This window comes from Sinohyriopsis cumingii, unplaced genomic scaffold (genome assembly GCF_028554795.1).
Source record: "Sinohyriopsis cumingii isolate HCF-2022 unplaced genomic scaffold, ASM2855479v2 utg001101l, whole genome shotgun sequence".
Classification (NCBI taxonomy): domain Eukaryota; kingdom Metazoa; phylum Mollusca; class Bivalvia; order Unionida; family Unionidae; genus Sinohyriopsis; species Sinohyriopsis cumingii.
The window spans coordinates 463,770-487,093 of record NW_028315960.1 but is presented as its reverse complement, the minus strand read 5'-3'; the positions used below and the strand labels follow the sequence as shown (position 1 = coordinate 487,093).

Here is a 23,324-nt window from a genome sequence, read left to right as displayed (position 1 = left end):
TCGAAAATACCTTCCTGTACCCAGACATGAAAGCATTAGCGTAAAAATAGTACGTCCATTGATTGGTAAAGCACACAAGCACGAAAGTGTCACTAAGTCACACTTTTCTCTATAAGCTAACAAAAGCTAATGTAAGAGTTTGGGCATGCCAAATAGGATACAAAGACATGAATCGATCAAACGTGGTTATCTCTTGCTTGCAGAAGTGTCAATATATTTACTCAAAGAAAGCGAGTTTGTGGTTTTCCCTTGGAAAAGGCAGTGCACTATATTTTTGTTTTGGCGTATGCGATGTAACACTGTGCTTAATTCACTGTCAGACGAACAAGCAAGGTGTTTAATTGCACATCTTTTTCTTTAAATTTGATTGAGCGGAGTTTGCTAATGATCCTGCTGAAATTAGACCCAGGCTGGGTACAAACAGCTTAGCTATATATCACGTTGACAGGCTAAATGAAAACGTTCAAAAATGTGACTGAATTAGTCTTCATTTACCTGAGTTAGTAAGAGTAATGACCTTTTCAACATTTCACCAGCACATTCTTTTCAATTTAGCATCTGCTAGTCCTGGATTTAAAAATTATTTCTTTGTCGAGAGATACTCAATATGTCGAGAGATACTCAATATGCCGAGATAAGTATAGTAACTGCCCATGTATTCAGATGTTTTTCCTGTGACGTTGAATGTGCATTGCAAAACAAAAATAAAGACTGAATCTAAACTTAAATCAATCAATCAATCAATCAATCAATCAATCAATCAATCAATCGAGCAACCAATCAATCGACCAGATCGTTGATCGTTGTGCTATAAACTAATGTGACGATCGCCGACAAAGAGAAATAGATACTGATATGGCACCTAACAAAAGTCATTATTAACATAGGTTTCATGACTCGAAGAATGATTGCCCTATTTGACCAAACTGCAAGACTTTCATCCGAAATACATTTTCATCTTGTTTCGGAATGCAAAACAACTTGGCTGAATTCGACAAAAGATAGATATACAGATAGATAGATAGATAGATAGATAGATAGATAGATAGATAGATAGATAGATAGATAGATAGATAGATAGGTAGGTAGATGGAACTTAGCTGTTTGCTTATATAAATACAGACGTGGGATACGCTGAATACTGACAGCACCCAAAGTGTATCATCTGACCCAATTAGTTAAAAGAATTAGCCTATCGCCGATAAAACGACTATTTTGACAAAGTTCTCTCACGCTTGCGCCTCGGGAATTTTAAGAACTGGCAAAATTTAAAATGGGTATTTATGTATTGCAAAGATGTCTTTTGTCCAATCCCCATAGTTGTACTTTAATAATACCAGCTCTAAGGTAATTACTTTTCTTTTGGTACTATTGTATTTTTGTAGGAGATTGACGTTTGCTGCTATAATGGTTAGACACATGTACAGTGCGTGTTTGATTTGGATGTTTAACGTAGCTTTAAAAAATCCATAATTTATCTTTAAGAAAGTCAAGAAATGTTTCAAAAGAAATATAATTCTATAGCAATCGTGAGATTAAAAAGGAATTGGTGATTTGTATCACTAACCCTTTCCAACTGATGGACATCCAGAGCAGAAATAGTTCAGAATACTCATTATCACGGTCGTTGAAAGCAAATTTCGGAGACTTTATTATGGTAAGTTCTTCCACTGAAATTCATTGAATTCTTAACTTATGCTGAATATTTCACAACAAATGGATGACATATTTTTAACCTATGACAATCTGAATTTGTATATGGTTATAAGTTAGCAATCATAGATGTGTCAGGATTGCTCCGAAAAGCAACACGAGCTTAATATTGCTGTAATTATGAAAAGTGGGGGGGGGGCAGGTTATTATTAGTGTGCTATTTTGCTAAAGTTTGACAAACAGGTGGGAAGTGGATGATCCATTAGTTGGGTCAACATAACCGTATCATCATTAAAATTACTAACTCTCTATACTTGGTCACGATTTTATTGCCTAGCCATGTTAGCTGGTCATGGGAGCACAAAACAACCCATTAAATTTTATACTTGATGATTACCTTTGGTTAAAATAATAAATACCTATAGGAACAAAGTTAAATTCTCCTAATTATTGGTGCTCTAGTAACATTGTCTGTGGACCGAGCATAATATAATTCATCCATGCCTTTTTTAAGGAAGTTTGATTACACAAGGGCTGTGCACTAGCTTTGCGAATATTGTGAGTGAATATGTCATGACCTCAGTATGAAGAATGGTCGAAACTTTATTTGGAAATGACACTCAATGTAGATATGAAAATGTAGAAACAATATATTTATCTGTTTCACCGGAATGGAGAAAATCACGTCGGTTTTGAGTGTTCTTTCAAAGGTGTGTGAAATCGACGCTAATGTTTTATGCCATCGGGCATTAAATTCTGTATTGTTCATCTTAATTTATCCAACGAGTGTTATACAACCGCTTATACTATTAACAGGAAATACCCATACATGAGAAAACTGCTCAATGTATTCCGTTCAGACAGGAACGAGATCGCAGAGTACAAAGCATATCTCTCTCTCTCTCTCCCTATATATATATATAAAGTCTTAAAGGTCGGATATTAACGATAGCCACTAAAGCATGGTAACATCACGAACTCGCATCGGGATTTAATCGCATTATCTAGCACTCAAGAAACCTCTAGAATAATAGGAATTTGTATGTTATGTGTTGCTTGAACTAGTAGATCAACTGGTTACTCACCTTCAATTGCATATTAATAAATATTTATTCCATTATTACACTATTATTAAACGACTATTTGAATTATCAAAGCTCAAAAGATATATATATATATATATATATATATATATATATATATATATATATATATATATATATATATATATATATATATATATAAATATAAAGATATTGGTATACTAGATTGTGATTAGCCCATACATAATATGCATATATAAATATTTATATATATTTATGCAACATTATATTACCTAATTCTGTAATGAATTTCTTCTGATTAATCATTGGTGACATGATAAAATAACGATAGAAATAATAACCCCAGTCTTCTAAATGAATTAAAACATGATGAAAAATTTTATCGAAGTCCCTTCCCTCATCCATGTCTGTCTCTGTCTGTCTGTCTGTCTGTCTGTCTCTGTCTCTGTCTCTCTCTCATGCACAATGAAGATAACACGGGGATGTGGAGTGAGGGGAAAAAAAGAAAACCGAACTTGCACCAAGTAACCTATAACGGTAAAATTATATCTAAGCAGGAAGTCATATAGTGTAATGGATTTATTGCTTTGCTTAGTTTTATTTCTTCTCCGTGTATTATAAAACCTGCTAATATGTGACTAAAAACATATTTTTTAAATATTTAAATGTCTGAAGGCCGCTATACTCTTTCTCGGCCATTCTCTATCATTGTGCGGGTTGGTAAGGTAGCAAAGAAATCGACCAATAAAGATGCAATGGGATGGGCAAAGAATAAAGGCTTTCATGGTAAGTCTCCCCAACTCCACCATCACATCTCTCTCTCTCTCTCTCTGTCTCTCTGTCTCTCTCTCTCTCTCTCTCTCTCTCTCTCGTGTGGCGGATTTTTTGTTATGTGTCATGTGACGATGTCTCTGGATCTTTGACGGAAAAACGTAGTCACACGAAGCAACAGAAAGTGAAAAGTTAAAAATGGAGGATAGAAACAATTGTATAGTTGGTAGAAATGTTGAATAAATTACAATAATGACAAAGATGAACTGTAAATACCTTTAAATGTTTGAAATACCTCTTACCGGTTCCTCATTTTGTCTAGTTTATATACCCAACGCATATAAATATGCTTTTTGTGAAAGCCAGTGCGTTCACTGTTCAAGTCGTTAACCATGCTGTGTTTGTAGTGCTCAACTTTCTTAATTTAAACCACTTTCTTGTTTGAATCATAAGTGAGTCTTATATTTATTTATTAATTATGAATGAAAATTGAGGTACAGAAAATAAAATAAGCAACGTATTTAATTTGAAAAAGTGATTGCGATTATTAGCGAAAGGTTTAAAAAAAATGCATTTTGTAGCGAACACACTGGACAGGATTGTGCAGAGTTCATTTATTCCGACAATACACACTAGCTCGTAATCAGCCTTAACTGCGAAGGAAATGCAAGTATGTTTTTGTATGTAATATAAATAAAATATGTGTATAGTTTGTACGCTGTGTTTTTGACATACCATTCGTTGTATACATTTTTCATGAAAACGAAACTCGTTTCCTTATAATGAAAAGTGCATACATCTCGTTATATATCAATGATACATCGTACATACTATATTTACATTGTAATTCTATGGTCGCGCAAAGTACTAACCTGTGTTTTGTTACACTGAATGACAAATTCAGCATAATGAACAATTATCCGCACTATGTTTTTTGTGCTATGCTATTTTAAATAATACAACACAAATTATTCCACGTTATGCTATACCTTACACATACCCACACCAGGTGACATATGTTATGCTACCCAATTAACAATGCAAGCTAAAATTAGCAATACTATTCTGTAGAATTACCCACACAAGATACACAGTGTTATGCTATACTGTACAAATATCCACACTAAATACCACGGGTTATGCAATACTGTACAATTATCAGCACGAGATACCACGTGTTTTGCAAAACTGTACAATAACCCACACGAGATACCCTCTTGTATGCTATACTGTACAACTATCCACACAATATACATAATGTTATGCTATACTGTACAGTTCTCCACACGAGATACCCTGTTCTACACTTTAGTGCACAATTATCTACACAAGATACCCTGTGCTACGCTATTCTGTACAGTTATACCCACGAGATACCTATGTTATATTATACTGTACAATTAGCCACACGAGATACCATGTGTTATGCTATACTGTACCATCATCCACACGAGATGGGGCCCCGAGTGTCCGAGTGGTCTAAAGCACTCTCTGTTACGGATCACTGCCATCTCACCTCTGTCTGCGTGGGTTCGAGTCTAGGATTCGGCCAATGTGGGTATGTGAGAAAGCTTGCTAGTAGTTTCTCGTGGGTCGGTGATTCTTCCCGGCTTTTCCAGGGTTCTTCCTATACCATTGATACTGGCCGCCATGCATAGCCTATCGTGTGCTGAAAAATGGCGTTAAACCCAACAACAACAACAACAATCCACACGAGATACCATATTCTACCTATTCTGTGCAATTAATCACACGAGATACCATGTGTTATGCTATACTGTACAACTTTCTACAAGAGATACCCTTTGTTATGCTATACTGTACAATTATCCACATAATATTCCTGTGTTATGCTATGCTGTACAACTATCCACACGATACCCTGTGCTACGATATACTGTACAATTATCCACGCCAGAAAAGCTGTAAACCACGCTTTCGTCATATGCGATGAGATCAGGACATTGGAAGCAAGTTAGATTGACATGGAGAAAATATTAATCGGAAGTCCTGATGCACAGGCAGATATATCGTTGGCTAAAACCAAATCCAATAAGGCAAGTGATCACATTATTAAGCGTTTGGATTTTTAACTTGGTATTCATGCCTTAGTACCAATGAATGAAGAGCATAATTTCTCCTAGAACTTCATTAACCAGACGTTGTTTTTATCTTCAGTATAATGATATAGATTTTAAACATGTTTCAGATGTGAAATTTTGAGGAAAACTAGCGAATGTAGTGTCATCCACAAGACATAAAAAAAATTCAAAAATCATTTTAGCAACAATTTTTTTGCATTTTAGGTAGCGATTTTGAAGTTAAAATTATTGGACTGTAATTGTCTACTTTAATTTTCGTAGAAACGTATCCATTTCGCTAAATATTATTAATATATGTATAATGTTGGTTAAGTTCATATTTAATAGAGACGTCGTCACGCTTAAATAGGGTCAGTGTCTGAAAGGCCACTCGCTCATCGTGGCCTATTTCACTCGGAGAGTTCTTGAACCAAATCTGTATCGTTGATGTTACTTCTACTAAGTGGAACACATTAATGATAGTCTTATTTCCTATGGACTAATGACTGGGTATGACTTATACTCACATTATATAGTCTAGCAGTGTACTAGAATGGAGTCATCTTCCAAACAAAATACTTCGTTTTTATCTTAATATAAAAAAATAACTATATGCCGCATCCATTGGTCGCATAAACTCCTGAATTAGCTAATGCAGGCATTTTGATTGACTTCTCAAACGATGTTGCTTATAAGAGGTTTAAGAAGACTGCTTTAACGTGCCTGTCATGATCTTGTATCCAAGACGGAGCCCAATCTAATCAAGGTAAGTTATTTAAAATATGCTCACGCGGCACCATAAAGATAGCGTTCCCATTGATCACCACCAGCTGGAGCAATCATAAACTTGGGCGGGGTGGGGAGTGTATTTAAATCTGATATAAGTGTTTGTTATAAATTTAGACGTAACCTCTAATTGGTTCTGCGTTTAAGGAAACGTGATAATCTATCAAATCGTCTGATTATTCTGAAAGTAAGAAATACAAGCTCACAGTTCTGTCCCCACATTCACTAGCCTAATTCCATATATTTCTTTTGTTTTACATGTGTTTTCTTTGAGCATTATTTAATAAATCTTGTGTGAACATTGTTTCATTAGTCACCATCAAAATGAAGCGTATTTGAGATGTGGCCAATAATCTATTTAAATGTGTATATTTGGAAAAATGTAGGGTATGTTCTGTTTTATTTACTATTAAATATTCCGCAGATGTTAATAATTATTTAACTTGATTGCTTGGAGATCAGTGTTTCTCGGATGTTTCACAAACTAAGTAATTAGCCAGTTACTAGATATAGCCTTCATGCCCACTTGTATTCACTGAATTTTATTCCAACCTGTGTTACTTTGTAAATTAGCCCCGACCAAAATTTTTAAAATAAACATAATGTTTTTAAATATTCTCACCTATAAGTGTTTCGTAATTACAGATATAACACTTTTGTGCATTAGGTTTTGGGACCGTGTTGTTTTACGTGTCATTAAATATCTATCTACGGCTTAGAATTGCATAGTGATAAATTATACAATTGTGAAGTCAGAAGTAAACAATATGCAAATGTGAAACTCGAGTCTCATGAAAGTGTAGACCTCTCAAGTTTGATATCGGAAAATGATTGTGGTGTATTATGAAATGAGTACGTTGTAGAACCTTTTGCTGGCGGCGTGTGCGGTGTTAAGGACCTTGAAAATATAAATAAAATAAATTCCAAACAAACTTACGCAGTATGTTTGATGCTTTTGTTATTGTTCTGTTGTTCTTGATTTCCATGTAAGAACTAGTATGACATGATATTTCCCATTGACTGTTAGATATATGGCTTATAGCAGCATGTATGTATGTATGTATGTATGTATGTATGTATGTATGTATGTATGTATGTATGTATGTATGTATGTATGTATGTATTATTATGATTACTATTATTATGCATATTTAATTTGTATTGTTTGTTGTCGTTTCACTAAGATTATTTGCTATGTATATCTGTATTTTATACGTGTCCTTTGTGCAAAATAAACTTAATGCTGTATATGACCAGTGACATTTATTTTGTAAACAATATAATATGTATCTAATATATTTATATGAGTATATATTAAATATTCAGATCATTCAGATCATCATTAATTGTAAACATGTTTACTTTAGAATGATTTAAGATGCAGCCTTTATTCTCACCTAAGAATATTCCAGAAAAGAAATTTTTCTATCAAGTTGACAGCATTTGCAGAAAATGGTAATTGCGACCAAGATCAAGTAGAAGGTTATATAGTCTTGTTTAGATAAGAACTGCACATTCCTGCCTTAACATCCGAAGCGAACCCAGTCTTATTGTTGTGTTGAGTTTTTAATTTGGGTGGATTTATTTATTGAAAATATTGCTCGCTGGAAGTACAAAGTACTCAGTACTATTCTTGGACTAAAACATTAATATGGAATTATAGTGAATTCAGTCAATGTCATTTTGGATTATATTATTGTAATACATCAAAAGACTGTTAACACATTAACAACTTTTGAGACTAGAGGCACAGCGACACATTCAATATTGGATATTATTTGACAGATCATATTTAGGACAATTTGGGATTTATTTCACAATACTGTAAGTTCTTTCAAACTTTCACTTCGCATTCTAGGAAAATTAATATGTTGTTGAATTTGATAAAACTTGTTGATTTACACTCTTTACTGTTATTTAGTTTAAGACCATATCATCGTAATAGAAGCATGGGAGCCTCTGGTCTGAAATATGAATTTCTGTCAAATGTTGCAGGACATTTTGATTATAAACATTTCTATTGGAATTTTCTTAGTCCCATGTATTTTCATTTCACATGTTTGGGAAATCTGTAGCGAAACAAACAAGGTTTTAAAACGCCATCTAAAGTGGGGAGCATTGTTTCAAATCTTACACAGTATGGGTTATAGTCCTTCAAAAAGGATGAATTGTTCCAGTTTGTCAGACAATATTATTTTTCTGAGGGGAAGGATTGTGTAACAAAACAATAAATAAAAAATATATTCGTCCAACATTTAATGGAAAAGACTATTTTGGATGAAAACTAACTGATTCAGGTTGGATCAGTTAGTCTCTATCTGTCTCTGACAAGAACGTAATAGCACTGAAATTAAAACACCAGAAAGAGAGTTCAGAAAGCTTCATCTTCAGAAAGAATAAAGAGAAATGTAGCTTCGGAAAGATGAGAGACAAATGCATTTGGAGAAAGAGGGAAAAGAGACACAAATGCAGTTACAGAAAGAAGAAAGAGAAATCCAAATGCAGAAAGAGCACAGAGAGACAGGAAGAGAAACAGAAGAAAGGCAAATGTAAATGCAAAGAGAAAAAGAAGAGAGAAAACTAGAGATGCAGAGAGAAAGAGACAAAGAAGAGACGAAAATACAAATGCAGAGAGAAAGAGAAGAGTAGAAAGAGAATTTCAATTTAGATTACTCTGGCAAGTGGAAAACAATCACTCCCTTTTGCATATAAGTTCAGTTTTTGATATTACCAGAAATATTAGGTTAGTACCCCGTTTTAAAAAAAAGAAGTTGATAAATATTTGTCTCAATTTAAATAAATTGATGAAAATTTAAGATGGACAAAAGCACACTGGACTCTATTTTTACAAAGTGTACTCATTGGTAAAGCCCGTGACGCTTCACTCTCAGCACAACAAAGGACTGATTATGATTCTGTTAAGGAATGAGTTTTGAAGGGTTATGAGTTGGTATCGAGGAAGGCTTAGGAATCGTAAAAAAGAAACTGGATAGACTAATGTTGCATTTACAAGAGAAAATGAAAATGGCGAGTGGTGACGAATGGCCAGTGAGTTATAAAATTGTTGTTCTTAAGTCGCACTATCTCAAGTCGCACCATCTTCGCTAGCTAAGGTTCCGATGTGATAACCCCATCTATACCTCGGTGTATCGAGCAGATATTTCTGTGCTTCGGGTCTGTGAATTTCATTAAAATTAAGTTTTTCAAATTTAAACAATGTTTTTACATGATCGAGACAAGGGGAGCCCACATCTTAAATGGACTGATAAATAAGCAGTTTTCCACTGCCAATTCGTGTTTGCAAAAATACCTTTCACTCAAATAGACCTATATTGACTTTAGTCTGGTACGTACTCATACTTTCGATGTTAACTTTACAAAGTATCCTTTACAGGTCAACTGCCTCCACAATTTTCGGCCCATGTACAACTTTCGATGTTAACTTTACAAAGTATCCTTTCAAGGTCAATTGCCTCCACAATTTTCGGCCAATGTACAATGCACCACGCTTTTGATTAGTTGGCATTATATACTAAGGGAGACAACTCACGAAATCCAATTGATGTCGCTAGGACAATGCACCAATATATGTTAGATCCGCCAAGGTGTGGATAGGGTTATCATATCGGAACCTTGGCTAGCTAAGCGGAGTTCGTACAGAAAGTGAATTCTTAGTCTAGCCCATGAAATTCCTTGGGCTGGCCATTTAGGGGTCAAACAGACTTATCACAAGATCTTTAACCATATTTATTGGCAAAATATTAAAAGTGATGTTTGCAAATACTGTCGATCTGGGCACACTTGTCAAATGGTAGGAAAACCCAGTATGAAGATAACTATATGCAACACATTCCTGCATTTGACAAACCATCTAGCAGAATAATGGTCCATTATAGTTAATAAAAGAGAAACTTCTTTCAATTGTAGATTCAGAAATTTATCTTCTTGACTATTTTAAGCTATCAAAGGCTTGTGTAATAGCAAGATCTAATCTTCTCTCAGCTCATTCTGAAATGAAATTAATGTATGACAAATAGATAAAGGAAGGGAGATTTCAGCCTGGTGATATAGTTCTGGCTCTACTCAATTGTGTAATATTGTCCTTATACAGTTGAAAAGAATGTAAATGACTTTAATTATATCATTATCACTCTAAAAATAACTTTGCCATATACATATGTTAAGGGAGTTTGTTGATAGAGATACCCCGGTTAATCATGCAATCATTTTCGCTGGATCTGTCCCACACAGTGAGTATTTAAGTGATGGAATGAAATCGGACGGTAGTGATTGTGGAGCAAACAGTCTTTAGAATTTAGAAATATAAAATAATCTGGACCAGAAACTTGTGCACCTACAACCACAAGAAAAGAATGAAATAAAAGAGCTATTTTTTAATATGAACCCCTTTCCAGTTCCAACACGAACGAATAAATCTACCATGAACTTGAATTTGTAGATTTCACACCTCATAAACAGCATATGTACAGGAAGAAACCTCTGAAGCAGGAATGTTCGGAAAAAAGTATTTGCTGGAGAATGATTTCATAGAATCAAGCAACTGTGACTGGAGTTCGCAATTGATTCTTGTACCGAAACTAGATAATACTTTCGGCATGTGCACTGACTATAGAAAAGGGAACATTGTGACAAAACAGATCCATTTCCATTGCCAAGAACTGATGACTGCATTAAAAATATTGGAAATGCAAAATATGCCACCAAATTTAATCTTTTGAAAGAATTCTGGCAATTTCCACTCACAGAAAGGGCAAAGGAAGTTTCGATATTCGTAATTCCAGATGGACATTATCAATATAAAGTGGTACTGTTTAGGTTGAAATGTTCCCTTGTACTTTCCAATGTTTAATAAACATGAGTACATATGGTCTTTATAACTGTGGCGCTTATATCGATGACGTCATCATTTAAAATGACACCTGGAAAGATCACTTTGAAACCACTGGAAATTCTTTGATAGACTCAGTGATACAAATTTGAAAATTACTTTAAGTAAAACTGAGTTTTACCGTGCATGTGTTACATTGCTAGGACTTATCGTTATTCATGGTCAAGTTAAACCGATAGAAGTTAAGGTCAAGACCGTATCTGAATTCCTAATGCATATCACTAAAAAGCAGCTGATGCGGATGTTTGGGTATAGATGGATATCATCGGAAAGTTTGCTCCAGAAAATGTTAATTGCAACCTAGGTCGATTGGAGGGGTATATAATCTTGTTTACTTCAGAATTACTCATTTCTGCCTTAATATCCGAAGCGGAATCAGTCTTATTGTTTGGTTTAATTTTTAATCTGGGTGGGTTAATTTATGTATGTATGTATGTATGTATGTATGTATGTATGTATGTATGTATGTATGTATGTATGTATGTATGTATGTATGTATCCATGGATGCATGATTACATGTAGGTAGGTGTTGATGATGTTATATAGGTAAGCATATCTCTGCGAATACAGCATGCATTTTATCTTTTTGTGATGCCTCTAAACTTTGGGCATGCGGGAAGATATTCAAACTCCAAGAAATAGCAAGTTAAAAACTAAAATTCGAAAAACATCTCTTTCAATAGCCAGTATAAACTGCAAGTTGGTATTTAAGACAACAACCTAAGTACACATACGGACGTATCATTAGATACAAATGAAAATATATCAAGTCTGTAAACAGCATGACAGGTTTACAACTGTCAATGAAGTTATCTTCAGTAATGTAATGTTCATGCTGGCATTGACGTTCTGTATTTGGTTAAGTAAGACTCAGCGAAACTCAGGAGGGATTCATTGAAAGACCCTTCACACTTTTCAAGTACTTGTCAAATCGCTCGGTAACAGAAGTCTAATTAGCTTCAAAAGTTCTTGAACAGTAAACCCAATTTTTCTCATTGATGTCGATCCATGACAAAATGTTATTGATAAACTGGTCTCCTCGTGAGATTTTACTTTAATTTAGGACTTTACTACCATTGGTATGAACCAGTCAAACGTCCTAATACATACACCGTGTACCTAAAGTCATTCGTTATTCTTGAAATAAAATCAAATGGAAATGCTTGTTCATCATGTACTAGAATGGTTTCGTGTATTCAAGTGTCAGGCAAAGATTAGTGATATAGTATCTTTTGTACATTTCCCCCGCTATGATAAAACCGTTTTTTTCAGCTCTTTATAAAGAGGAGGGATATTGTAACATCGTGATTAGTGGTAAAGTGAAGAAATGTTATAATATCGTGAGTGATGGTAAAGAGAAGAAATATTATAGTATCCTGATTGGTTGTAAAGAGTAGAAATGTTATGATATCGTGATTGATTGTAAAGAGTAGAAATGTTATGATATCGTGATTGATTGTAAAGAGTAGAAATGTTATAACATCGTGATTAGTGGTAAAGAGAAGAAATGTTATAACATCGTGATTAGTAGTAAAGAGAAGAAATTTTATAACATCGTGATTAGTGGTAAAGAGGAGAAATGTTATAACATTATGGTTGCTGATAGGTTAAGCTGTATCAGTCTATACTATCTTGAGTTTATGCTATGATAACCGCCAACTCGTGCCACCTGGCACACTCTGGCCTTCTTATTTTTCGAAACTTGGTCGATCTAACCAGAAAACTCTTTGTCTAGAACGTTAATGTTTATCAGATGGAAATGGTGGCTAAAGGTGCAGGTAACACCTTTATGGACAGTTTCCACGAAGACATTGTTTACAACATAGTTCTGTCGTATCAGTTTATCCACAATATTTTCTACACATGTAGATAGCTGAATTGCTATCATTAAGAGATTATATTAAGAATAATAATACGTACGTTCGCACTGGAAATTTATATACTCTTTTTCTCTTCATACAACAACATTATAGTTTAAAAATCGTGTAATAACATAAGTTCATCATGTCAATTTAAAACTAATAATTCAGCAACCTGTACGTTCCTTATTATAATAACTCATCAAAATAAGTATACATATCTGCAAAGGGATTAAAAATGTTTATTAATTTATATAACAGAGAGATAGAAGGATAGATAAATAGACACATAAAGAAATATTTATGATTGAGCCTTTCATTTGCATTATAATATGACATTGGCCACCGTTGTATCGCTCTCTGTGTCTCGTGATCCCAACTGAAATTGTTATGAATTAGAGAAGCACTTCTTGCCTTTTATGCAGTCAATGGTTCATGAGAGGCAGATCATACTGGCATCAGTTACTGAAAAATCTCAAAGGATTTCAGTGTGCCTTTATGTAAATATGCATTGGCACTTTTCGATACGCACGTCGCTTCTTTGAGTTGGTACTTTCAGCAATTTGGATATTCGTTTCATTTTGGGTTTAACCTGATATCCTTATAGCAAACCCCATGATGCATCTATAAGACAAAAGTGTCTGGCGAAGATAAAATGCATAATGTTTGAGGGAGATATTTCGATATTTTACATGCTTTGTCAGCAAATATATAGTTGTGCGAAGAAGCTTAGTTTCTTTATTGCATGATACCAAATCGTTTGAATCTAACCCAAATATACACGATTAACATAAAACGATAATAATTAATAGAAATCCATATTTTCTTTTGTTTTAATAGACTCTTCATCTAAATGAACACATTATGAGAATGGATAAACCTATAGTACAAGTCACACAGGTCATATAGGCATTCATCACCGATTATTCCAGTAATGGGTGTCATGTTTAAGAATTTGATTCTACATACTTTTTAAGTGGCCAGTAGTCATTTCATTTGGATTCGTTTACATCCATATTCCTTTGGAAGGTCATTATTTAGACGCCCCGATAGGTGCATACGACAAAATCATTGTTAAAAAGTACGTAGACAATTTTGGACGAAATTAACCTGAAGGTGTGATCCAGTACAATCCGGATTGAATGTCGCGCGCGTTGATATCACAATGAAAGCTACGCATATTGATAAATAAATTTGTAATACCTTTGATTGTGACTATTTCACTCGATGCGCTCTTATGGTGATCCAAGTTTAGATCATGGCCACCATTGTGAAAGGCCATAGAGATAAATAATTTTCGTGTGGAAGTTTCTTGGTGACAGTTAATGTACAGAGCATTCAATAATCTGAATTGAATAGACTTTGATTACAGAAAGTTAGCATTCAAATATATTTAATTTAAAAATGAGTACATACTCATACATGACCCATGTGACTTGTACTATATATCAGGATAGAAACGACATAAGCTGGTAATAATTCGAGACAGATCGAAGACTTTGTCTCAATGTGAAAAAGTGAAATTGTCCATTTTCACATCTGCCAATCGTGTATCGGGTCTTTGTTTTATTTTAATGTCGATACAAAGCATTACAGCTCAAAATAGGTTCTAGGAAAACAAACATGATTTTTGTTGCAAACGTCAACATCGGAGTAAGGCTGCCTTGTTCAGTCACAATGACTTGAGAGTCATTGAAACGTTGAATGGCTATAATTGGGCAATGTTCAGGGACCATGGACTGCACATCCTGATAATTGGTACATGAATTAAAATTTACCGTGGTATCTTTTGGTGACCTATGGACAAGGCTTCTTTATCAGAAATGACACACCGACAAGTCGACTTAGCAATTAATTCTCATCTGTACAGTGCTAGTATGAATTAAAATTCTCAAATCTTTATGATAATGCTATTTATTCGTATTCATACAAATTCTCAGTATTGTCAATGTCAGTATTATCATGTAATATCCTGTAGAATGCAGGGGTAACAAATTCCGTTTCTTATGGTGTAAATTTGTAACTAACTCTCTCTCTCTCTCCCTCTCTCTTTATTTCTTTCTTAGGAAGCAGGAATGACTGTGTACATATTATAACTAATTACTAGGCTGACATGTGGGTGTGTCTGGTACGCACGGAGGCCTATACCACCGCCTCTTTAATGTGTCTTGGTGATGTGAGCATGGTCGAGATGGTATAGGGGTTGGTACTTACAGGTATGGCGAAGTTGCCATTTACACGTGCACCTGGCTTCGAATCTTTGTAGAGGACAAATTAAAATTATCTAACCTGTATGATAATGCTATTTATTCGAATTTATAAAAAAAATTCTGTAAGTATTACTACGCAACCTCCTGTAGAGTCCAATGAAAACACTTTCCGTTGTGTGTGTGTGTGTGTGAGAGAGAGAGAGAGAGAGAGAGAGAGAGAGAGAGAGAGAGAGAGAGAGAAGAGAGAGAGAGAGAGAGAGTATGAGCAAGGCGATTATGTGTATCAAACGATGCGTCTAGAATAAATGAAGAGTTCGATAGATTTATGGATAGATAAACGTAGGCACATTCACGATTGCATGGAAACTTTCATGTGCATACCATTGGTTTTCTGACGGCTAACTCTTGCAACAGAATTTTTGCAGTACATAATAGTTTTTAAGTATATATATATATATATATATATATATATATATATATATATATATATATATATATATATATATATATATATAATCAAAAGATCTATACGCATTTGTTTGTAAAAGAGTATGACTCACCTCGGTACTTTAGTCAAATAATCCACATGCACACTATTATTGACAGCACCAATCCTCTCTAAAGAATACACTTAGCACGTGAACTTCACAGTGGAAAGAGGTTGTCTTCTTCAATGATCAGTCCTTGTTGCACTGGAAGCAAATGGATAAAAGAGGATTTAAATATCGAAAACGTCACCGAAGTTTAAATTAAATTAAAAATTGTTTCCTAAGTTTGGAATTACTTTTCAGATGTTCAAGTCCTCACTTTTTCATCAGTACCAAAAGCTGACTACCTACGAAAACATATTAGAAGTCAGCTGATTCAGAATGGTCTAGTGCAATGTGTTGTTTAGTTACGAACAATAGCTATGGCAATGATTAAATTGAACAGTGATATAAACTAGCCATCGACTAAAGCTTGGCTGTATGTCTCAATACAGTAAAGGATGGAATGGGTGCAAACGCTCGAATGTTTACCGTAACCAGGAAATTGACTTCATCAATGATGGGACTTTACCATTATTAGATTGACACATTCATTGGATAATCAGATTGATACAATAAAGGTAGTGAAGTTATAAATTGACAATTTGCCACAATAAGCACTGACGGAAAATATTTCATTATTATGCTTTATTGTATCATAATGGATATAGATTTTTCAAACAAATAATTGTATAAATACAATTGGAAGCCACCAAGACTACTACTACTACTACTACTACTACTACTACTTTTCTGTTGGCTATGCAACTATTACAGTTTCCACTACCATTCATTATTATAATTTTATTTTGTACAATAACTGGTGTAATTAAACGTTTGGAACAATCGTTATAACGTGTCAATTGTTGCAAATTAAATTTCAAAATTAACAATTTGGCATTGTGAACTATAGTTGATCACTTTAGAGGAAACCAAGAAAAGAATGAGTGAATATTACAACAATTTAACTCCGCAACCTTGATAGTAGTACAAAAACGACGACACCAAAAAAAAAACAAAAGAAAACCACACACACAAAAACCCAGTTTTGTAATGCTAAACTTGTGCCAAGTATAATACTTCAAAATTATTTTTCAACCTTTATGCAACTGGATGTCTTTTTAAATATATTTACACTTGATGACCTGAATTTTAATATGCCATTAGATCTAAAGGTTAATCGTAAAGCCAAAGTATCCATCCAGTCTTGAAAATGAAGAAATCTATGAGAAAACTATATTAAAAAAATAGTTTCAAATGCTAATTATTGTTTATACGTGTATAAGTAATTATTGAAAAAAATAATTTAGAGCTATACATTGATCTTTACCTGCCAGGTAATAATCAAATATAGCAATGATCAGCTAAAACAACAAAATATTATGGAACAGAAAGACATGTATGGCGTAAATTTCATATTAACGTTACAAGTAAAATCCAGCACAAATACTCTGGTCGAGTTTCATCTCATGGTTCCTTGATTGATTGAGATACAGATATTTTGTGGTTAAGAATGAAAACCATACACGATAAGAATGTAATCTATACTAACTTCATCATAATCAAATGTGCTTTTGTTTGAAAACAAATTTGATGCCAAGGCATATTCATCAAAAGAGTTTGGTACTTTGGAGTAATTTAATGACACGTTCTCCATTGTTTTTTTTTTACAGATAACCGTCAAATAATTTGTTCCTACTCACCAAATTTGCATATTTCGTTTCTTTAAATTTATTATTTTTATAAAGTATTTAAGGCACAGTTGTAGTCTGGTGCAAATATCGAATTACCTGAAATATTGATAAGTAAACCGATTATAATGTTCGCTACTTTAAGCACGACAGATGTTCTTGATTCGCTTGACCACGGCAACTGGAAGTATTCAGTAAATTATATTTCTCTTTTGTAAGTACGTTACAGTCAGAATTCTTGACACGTCTTACTTTGGGTTTATACTAAAGAAGCAAACTTTGAAATCGATATTATCATAGAAATTATTGATATGTCTTAATATTAAATACTAATATTGAATTTAACCTTGATTTGTTTATCTAAAACTTGTTAAATTGGATTCACAACAGTATTTTCGAACCTTTGCGTCTCATTGATTACGTTTAAATGAGCACAGCTACCGTATTGGGAACCCAGACGAACCTGCCGATATCCCATTTATCGTTGTCAGTTCAGTAATTAATCATTCCCCTTTCAAAAATCCATATCAACATTGTATTGAAATTTATATACTGTTTTAGGCAGGAAAATCCGATAGTTGAGTTTGTTTAGTGTAAAAATAGCAGTTAAGGTAGTGGAACAAGACAAAGAGTTTTTCATACAGCACAAGAGAATTACAATTGATACTTTTCTGCGATCAATTAGCTTTCTATGATTTAGATAGTTTTGCGACAGAAAAAAGGGTATGCAGATTTCTGAATGTTTGAACGATAAAAGCAAATAAGACGCATCTGCAAATACTCGTGAAGACAACAAAAGCGCACCTGTACAATTATTGACTCGAGTCAAAATGTGTCTCTTAATGATTCTACATAAAATCGATTTTCAGGTATGGAACCAGAATCCTTAGTTAATTGTTTCACTAAATATATATATATATATATATATATATATATATATATATATATATATATATATATATATATATATATATATATATATATATATATATATATATATATATATATATATATATATATATATATTGATTTGGGTAAGTTTCTTCTAAAGTAAGTGTTGTTCCTACAGTTTTTCTGAGGAATTTCATATCAATAGTATTGTTGTATGTTTGGGTGTGGGGTGGAATGGGGTAGACAAATCATCGTATACGCTTGAATTTCCCTTTAGATGATCGACACACCATCAAGATGACAGCCATTCAGGATCATTTTCTCTCATCTTTTAAAATTAATATTTACTAGCAAGATGTTATCAAAATTAAAGTGGTGGTGACAAAATTGCAATTTAATTAATGCCTTACGCGTAATAACTATCCCTAACTATCTAACAAAGATAGTCAAAAGACATCCAAGTTATTTTGTGGTATATTAATTAGCAAATGAATAAATTAATGAGATGTCTGTTGAATGGGGTTTGACCAAAAAAATCACAAAGCGAGCTCTGTTCGAATTCAAATGGCGAATACTAGTTTATTCGTTGTGTATAGATACAGAATTACTCTATCTTGATGTTGCACAGTTTGAAGAAGACATCAATAATGGACTTTCACCTATATGCACAAATGAGACTTTTACACTGAGATTTCATTGGACCATGTGGATAAAGAACAGAACAAAAAATCCAGTAGACGCATTAATTTGAACTATTTAATCATTAAGTGGTCTTTCCTGATCTGGATCTGAATCAGTGACGTCAGACCGCACGATATAGGTCTGATTTACGTGACGAGTTATGTCATTATTGCTCATGAATATTTGATATTCCTTCATGACTCTTTGCAAAAATAAAAATTAGTTACATTCAATGCTGTCATTTCGTGTTTATACACCATAATTTTAAATGAAACAAACAAGTCCAATATACTTCACTGATCTATGTGTGTCAGCCCAGTATGGCTTTCAATATATGGAAGCAAAAGATCGCTTGATAATAGTTTGCAATCTTGTTTAGTGTATGATACGGTCGATACGGGAAATAAGTGCTCTAAATATGATGACCGGAAAAAAAGCGGACCTAGCTTTCACTACGATAAAACGAGAGCTCACCTTAGCATACCGAATGTAAAAGCTGTCCAATTACTTTTCACTTGTCAATATAAACTGAGTTGCTTGTTACGTTCTGTTAACTGGCGCGATGTGATAACGATAACATTGCGAAGATAAACATTTTCTGTATTGGTCTGTATGACAAGCGGCTCCATGCCAGACAGAGAGCAATCGGGCACCATATTTACTCGCTTATAAGTCAAGTCAAACTGCAAAGAACAAAGTTCATGAACTGCCGTAGTATAATGCGCCTGCGGATCAGGGTCGATGTTGTTTGTTCTACTGATTACTCCTAACGGATTACACCGACCCGGATCTCTCAGCGCATTATGCAGTTTGCAGTTGGATTCGTCTTATAAGCTAGTATTTACGATATGTATTGATGCTTTTGAGGAACAGACACTCTATAATGTGACGTTTCCAATCAGACCCCCAATAGCCGTGTCTCAAGAAAGGAACGACCATAAAGGTGATATCCTGCAGAAGAAAGAAAATGCTTCGATTGTGACTGTTTAAGGTTACTCAGTTCTTAAGTTCGGTCTAGTTTACACAAAAAAAAATACTTTCTGGTCACTCATTCCTTATCTTAAATATCATGGAGGATCAAGAAGAAAGTCTGGTGCTATTTGCAGTAAACACTTTCGCCGCTGCAAAGATAATACAATTTTTGAAACTTCCTTGACTACACAGGTTCCTATATCGAAAATGTATATTAAAATGTATATAGCAGCCTTTTCAGCTGACTTACCTTTAGAGAAGCAAATGTTTAAACGAAGACTCAAATATGTGGGAACAAGTCATGTTAATTAGACCTGACATGTGTGTTTGCTACAATTTATGTATCATGTTCATTGCTTTGAACTGTTAGTGTCGTTATCCGTTATTCTGCTAATTGAAAGAACTTTCAAAAAATGTACCTTGATATATATATCTCATGCGTAGGTAAATGTATTCTGTATTAAAATCAATTGTAATTCACATGCAGTTGATACACAGAGACCTGTGGTATACATTATCGACACATACATTTGAATGAATTGGAGGGAAACATAATTTGTAACACGAACACTGGGCGATATCAGTAGCATACTAACGGGGGTAGGGGGTGGCGGTCGACCGGGCGCCAGAGGTCTTGAGGCGCCAAAACCTCAGGCGCCAGAGATCTTGAAGCGCCAAAACTTATTTGGGCCATCATCATCGCCATGGGCGCCATTTACTCTTTGTAAACCAATGTGCGATGCTTAGTTTCAATGCATAGTACATGTTTGCTGTTGGTGTTATGAGCTTAACGCTATCTATCAGTACATGGTAGGCAATATAGAGCGGCAAGTATATTTAGAAGTGGAAGATTCCTGGAAAATCACCACACTACAACATGCTTCCTCACATACCCACGATGGCCAAGCCCGAGACTTGAATTCACTAGGACATAGATGAAATATTGAAATATAAGTGATGTGTAAAGGCGAGCGCCTTTGTCCACTCGGCTTCCCAGGTCTCGAACACATACAGCAAATTAAGTCCGTCTTTGAAAGTTAAGCGAATAAATTCCTAATATCCTTTGATTATTTTGTGACACACAAATCCCAGGGAACTGATAGATGAAACAACCTGAATAATGTTCAGTTCTCATGGAAAAGATGTTTTACAGATTTATTTTTGTAAGGTATGTTATAAAACATTGCACTTAATATTCAGAAACATATAGACAATTGGCATTCTATTACAAAAGTTTATTCTGTTTACTCGAAACGTGTGTTATGATGTGCAGACTTTGATCGCTCTGTAACTTAGCTAGTTACTAGAGATCTGCTCCTATTAAATAATGTGACTTATTTGCCTTTTGTTAATGTGCCTGCTTCATTCAGCATTGTACGGAAGGTCACAGGTTTGAACCTTGACCGAGTCATACCAAAGACTTATAAAAATAGTACTAACAGCTGCCTCGCTAGGCATTCAGCATTAAGAAGTTAGTGTTAGGACTGGTCGGCCTGGTGTCAGGATAATGTGACTGGGTAGGACTTGATGCTAAATATCTGCAGCTTGATGCCCCAGTGCTAGACATCACTGTAAACTGATACACTGCAGACATCGTAGCGATGTGACTGAAAAATCTAAATCACACACACACGCGCGCACTCACATCCAGCAATGTGATACAAACAAAACTCATATTTACCAATAGAGTACTGATATTGGTAATATTTTGGGGAAGGCTGGGAGTTTTGTACCATGAAATTATTTGAAAATATATGCAAATCTAGGTGGAGACGATGGAGTATCAATGTATATATAAAGATAAATCAGGATGAACTGATACGATTATTAGATAATGTCGGAATCAGTAAAATGCCATTCACGAAGACCCACCCAATCCCGACTTTTTATATCTCAAAAGAGCTACATTTAATAAGTTCTATAAAAGATAATTTAATTTTCATAACATGAATCTTCTTTTCGATACGCACATGAAATTATGCACATGATCTAAGCAGCCTGAGTAAAGTGTTTTTTGAAAGCAAAAAGTATATTCCAGCCAAAACTTATTTAGACATAGCTACTATGTCTCTGTAGAAATTGAACATGTTATACATTTTGTATGCAAATCTCGTACAAAAGTGCAATACATTTCTCTCAGGCGAAAGGGGTTGACAAGATTACGGTTGATGTATGTATTAATTGTTTGTGCCACACTCATCTATTTGTGTAACCCATGTACATCTCGTTTGCTCTCGACTATCACAAACAACAACAGCAACAACAAGACGTTTGGAACCATTATATTTTAGCAGTCAAATGATATTTGGTGTTTCTCATTTAAAGGTATGACACGTTATCTCTATTTCGTTCACAGAGATTATTTTGCTGCTGATGTACAAGAAGACCAGGTTTTTACAACGTAAGTTTACAAAATAGATCCTTGTGAAAGGAAAAATACGCAGGGTAATAAAGGTCGACAAACATGTAAACGAAAGATGATAATGGAAGGATTAGTTACACTTGCCTGTTTGAACCTATAATGTGACGCTTGCGAATTGAACATATAAGAAAGTAGATTTTGGAAGTATTTGATAGAAAAGCGATACCCTTTTAACACAAAGAGTCGGGATGGGGAAACACAATTAGGATCGTGATAACATAATCGGAGTAAAGATGAGAGACCCTGTGTTAGGCACAAAAAATGCTATAAAGAATATTTTTTGTCTCTATGTATTTATGCAAGGTGACTCCGTTCCCGCGGAAAAGGAACGGTGTCTCTGGGCATTTATGCTAGATGACTCGAATCCTGTTGAAGAGGAACGGCGTCTAATGGCATTTATGCAAGATGACTCGAGTCCAGCTGAAGAGGAACGGTGTTTCTAGGTGTTTGTGCAAGATGACTCGAATCCAGCTGAAGAGGAACGGTGTCTCCTGGCATATATGCGAGAGGACTCGAACCCTGCTGAATAGAACTAGTTCAAGTCTACTATACACTTTTCCACTTTAGGCTAACATGAAGATAGTTTCTGTTGTTCACACTGACAGAAGAAATCAATGACTCTGTCAGCTTCGTAAGGCCTGCAATAACTTATCGGAGCATGTATGTGTTATTAGTAACATATGGGCTCTTTAAATGGGTTGTCGGTCATGTCTTTTATCGATTAACACCAACAGATCCTTTATGTGAAAAACTTCCGTAAAGAGGCCGATCATGATAACACATAGTTTGCAAAAGATCGTACTAAA

The 23,324-nt window shown here is 34.5% G+C and overlaps 1 protein-coding gene across 1 annotated transcript in view; it reads right to left on the bottom strand.

Moving 5' to 3' along the window:
* The window catches only part of LOC149772842 (uncharacterized), a 66,895-nt gene that overhangs the window by 25,673 nt on the left and 17,898 nt on the right, over positions 1-23,324 (bottom strand). The window contains exon 2 of the mRNA XM_089947208.1: positions 15,895-16,026. The gene's annotated coding sequence lies outside the window, so the exon portion shown is untranslated. The remainder of the gene's footprint in view (positions 1-15,894; positions 16,027-23,324) is intronic.